Raw genomic sequence first — 4,172 nt, 5'->3', positions numbered from 1 at the left:
AGGGTGACCAAACAGCAAGTGTGAAAAATCAGGAAAGGTGTGGGGGGTAATAGGCGTCTATATAAGACAAAGCCCCAAATATCAGGACTGTCCCTATAAAATTGGGACCTCTGGTCACCCGAGTGTGGAGGTGGGCAAACTACGGCCCGCAGGCCACATCCTGCCAATGGGACTGTCCTGCCTGGCCCCTGAGCTCCTGGCCAGGGAGGGTAGCCTCCGGCCCCTCCCCCGCTGTCTCCCCTCCCCCGCAGCCTCAGCTCACCGCGCGGGCAGCGCTCTGGGCTGCAGGGCTGCCTGTTCATGTAGGGCAGCGTGGCAGCATGTCTGGCTCCAGCCAGGCGGTGCAGCAGCCAGACATGCTGCTCTGAGCAGCATGGTAAGAGGGCCAGGGCCAGGGCCGGGGGGTTGGATAAGGGGCAGCAGGTCCCAGGGGGCAGGCAGGGGGCTGGGGGGGGTTGGATGGGGCGGAGGTTTGGGGGGGCAGTCAGGGGATGGGGAGTGGGAGGCTTAGATAGGGGATGGAGTCCCAGGGGGCGGTTAGGGACGGGGGTCCCAGGAGGGAGTGGTCAGGGGACAAGGAGCGGGGGGGGGTGTTGTATGGGTTGGGGGTTCTGAGGGAGGCAGGCAGGGGGTAGGAAGTGGGAGGGGGCAGATAAGGGGCAGGGGCCAGGTTGTTTGGGGAGGCACTGCCTTCCCTACCCAGCCCTCCATACAGTTTCACACCCCGATGTGGCCCTCAGGCAAAAAAATTTGCCCACCCCTGCCCTAGTGATACTCCACTGACTTCAGTGAAGTTAATTCTGATTTACACCATTTCAAGAGAGAGGAGAATCAGGTCCTGAAACCTGTATCTGAACCAACACAAAACAAAAAACGCACCCCTGATTTTCCATCTCCTTTTGAAATACAAATAAGCCCCCCACACACACACACACAAAGTATTTGTACTTCCTCAAATATTAAGGATTCAGACAAATGACCCTAGAATTGTAACTTTCTCATTTGGGGGTTTTGCTAAGCCAAAAACCTAATTGACAAGGTTTTGCAAAATATAAACCAAAACCATCCCCTAATTTATACTCAAGTGGCTTAAACCTTATGTAGCAACTAAAGGTGGGATTTTCAAAAGCACTCAGGGCTGGCCTAACTGTGCTCCCATGGAAGTCAATGGTACTGGTAACTGACTTCAATGGGAACAGAGTTAGGTCAGTGCTGACCATTTTTGCCAATCTCCAGGTATGTTATAAGAACGAGGAGTCCTTGTGGCACCTTAGAGATTCACAAATGTATTTGAGTATAAGCTTTCGTGGGCTAATGTGATCCATATTATTAGCTCTGGATGCTATGTGATCCATATTACTAGCTCTAGTGGAGAAAGATTTATGTAGCAGATTCATACTGACTTATCAATTAAAAACAAAACATTTGATTTTCCTAAAGCTTTAAGATGAAAATGATGAATACGGTATCCGAAGACCTAGTCAATTTTACCACTTTGCCAAGCCATGCAGATACCTTCAGAAACTGCACAGATGAAGGATTCTTACAGATAAAATCCTATCTGTCTGTTCTTTACAGCATAATATTTCTGGTGGGCTTCCCAGGGAATGTTATTGTAATTTTCACGTATATTTTCAAGATAAGGACCTGGAAAAGCAGCACCAACATTATGTTAAACTTGGCTGTCACTGACCTGTTGTACTTAGCTACTGTTCCTTTTTTGATACACTACTCTGCTAATGGAGATAATTGGATCTTTGGAGTCTTCATGTGCAAGTTTATTCGCTTCAATTTCTACATCAACTTGTACAGAAGCATCTTTTTCCTCACTTGCTTCAGCATTTTCCGCTACATTGTAGTCATCTATCCAATTAACTGCTTTTTTGTTTGGAAAAGGAGATGGGCAGTGGTGGCTTGCACTACACTTTGGGTGATTTCCCTGGTGGCTGCCAGTCCTCTGAACTTTCTGATCACTTCCAAAGAGAATCAAAACAAATCTATTTGCATGGATCTTTCTACTTCTGAAGACCTGGACACTAGCAGATGGTATAACTGGCTTCTGACTTCGTTCGCCTTCTTCTGACCCTTGCTAATTGTGACTCTGTGTTACATTGTGATTATTTACACATTGGCTACAGGGCCTCATACTCACACTTTGTACAAGCAGAAGGCTCGCAAACTTGCCATTCTTCTCTTGGTGGTATTTTGTTTTTGTTTCCTACCCTTTCATGCCTTGAGGGGGACTCAGATAGAACTACAACTTCATCCAGTTAGCTGCTTCACTGAGAAACAGACCTATGCTTTTTTTATTGTATCTATACCCTTAGCAACACTAAATACACTTGGTAACTTATTACTCTATCTTGTGATGGGAGACAACTTCCAGCAGGCCATTCTCTCTCTTTTGAAATTGAAGACAAATGAGCACGAAATAGGGAGGGAGCAACAGTGATGCTGTTAGTAAGACTTAAGAGTACTAGGCTAAATTCACCATTGATTTAAATGAGCGTAGCTTCACTGATGTCAGGGAAGTTACATGCACACCTATGCCAGCAGCAAATTTGGCCCAGTCTGTTGAAGTTATGAACTCATCATTCTGACAATAAAGTTTTGAACACACTTGCCATGTACCTTCCCAGAAGCACATTTGTACTTCTTACTCTACATTCTTCATGCTTATATTGTAATATGTCCGGCAACATAACTCCTGTGGCAGTTCTATCAAAAAGAGTTACTTATTCATGGAAGATATGAGTTCAGTGTCCACAGTCACCACCTGAATATTCACGGATCAGTAATAAGAAGCCACACCCTCTCAAATAATGAATTTTCATTCCAGCTATGGTGTTTCTGGATTTATTTTAGTTCAGAGGTAGATATTGGGTAGATACACTATTGGACTAAATCCTCAGCTGGCATAAATTGAGGTTTATTTATTCATATATTTCAGTAAGGATATGCTGATTTACACCAGTAGAGGAACTAGCCCTATGATCTTGGATACTAAGACAGATCTGAAAAGCAATATCAAGATTTGCTATTATGCTAATTTGTTCTGATGCTAGAGGACCTGGTCCAGAGGTGTAACAGTGAAGGGGGTTCCTACCTACAATAGAAATAAATTAATAACACCACTAATAATATGGAGATGAGCCCACAAGCACAACAGTAAAGTGGGCTCCCCTAATGTAACTTTGTAACCCACATTTCCTGTCCTACCCTCTTTGTCACTAGCAGTAAAATGTCCATCGTAACTAATGCTGGCCTCAAGAACCTAGGGGTTCTCTCTTTACCAGCACTCAACCTCTGTGCCTCTGGCCCTTTCCCCACACAATCACCAGTGTTTCTGCCCACTTACCACCTCTACTAGGGATTGACAAAATAGGTAGCTGCTCCTGCTACTCCCCTGGGCAGCTGCCTTTCCACCAGTATGTCTAGCATGACCAGCAACTTCAAGAGTTGTCAGGGAGCAGCAAGCAAACAGATGACTGGGAGGCTACTCGAGAGGGTAAGAGTGGGGATGGGGAGAGAGAATCTGTCACAGGCTTAGGGATGAAGAGTGAGATTTGGTAATGGGAAAAGCTGAGATCTTCCAGGGAAGGGTAGGGCCTGGACTGTGAGGAAAAAGTGTTTGGAAGTACCCAATTGAAGAAAGTAACAGTGCTGTTGTGAAGCTATCAGCATTCATTTAATTCTTCTTCTACCCCTGCTGTAATTCTTCTTCCATCAGAGATGGGGAAGGATTTGGAGACTATAAAGATTTTGATACCAAGATGCTGATACCAGTTGATACAGTAATTAATTCCAGTGACATAAGAAAATAAGAACATAGGAACAGCCATACTGGGTCAGATCAAAGGTCCATCTAGCCCAGGATCCTGTCTTCTGACAGTGGCCAATGTCAGGTGCCTCAGAGGGAATGAACAGAACTGGTAATCATCAAGTGATCCATCCCCTGTTGCCCATTCCCAACTTTTGGCAAACAGTGGCTAGGGACACCATTACTGCCCATCCTGGTTAATAGCCACTGATGAACCTATCCTCCATGAACTTATCGAGTTCTTTTTTGAACCCTGTTATAGTTTTGGCCTTCACAACATCCCCTGGCAAGGAGTTCCACAGGTTCACTGTGTATTGTGTGAAAAAATACAACACAATTATGGTATTTTAAG

At 45.2% G+C, this 4,172-nt stretch overlaps 1 pseudogene; it reads left to right on the top strand.

Annotated features, from left to right (window-relative positions):
• Positions 1-1,447: 1,447 nt before the first annotated feature.
• Positions 1,448-2,452, top strand: LOC144257408 (2-oxoglutarate receptor 1-like; annotated as a pseudogene).
• Positions 2,453-4,172: the final 1,720 nt, after the last annotated feature.

This window comes from Eretmochelys imbricata, chromosome 1 (genome assembly GCF_965152235.1).
Source record: "Eretmochelys imbricata isolate rEreImb1 chromosome 1, rEreImb1.hap1, whole genome shotgun sequence".
In the NCBI taxonomy this organism is placed as follows: domain Eukaryota; kingdom Metazoa; phylum Chordata; order Testudines; family Cheloniidae; genus Eretmochelys; species Eretmochelys imbricata.
Note: the sequence above shows the minus strand (reverse complement) of the source record. Positions and strands in the feature narration are given on the sequence as shown.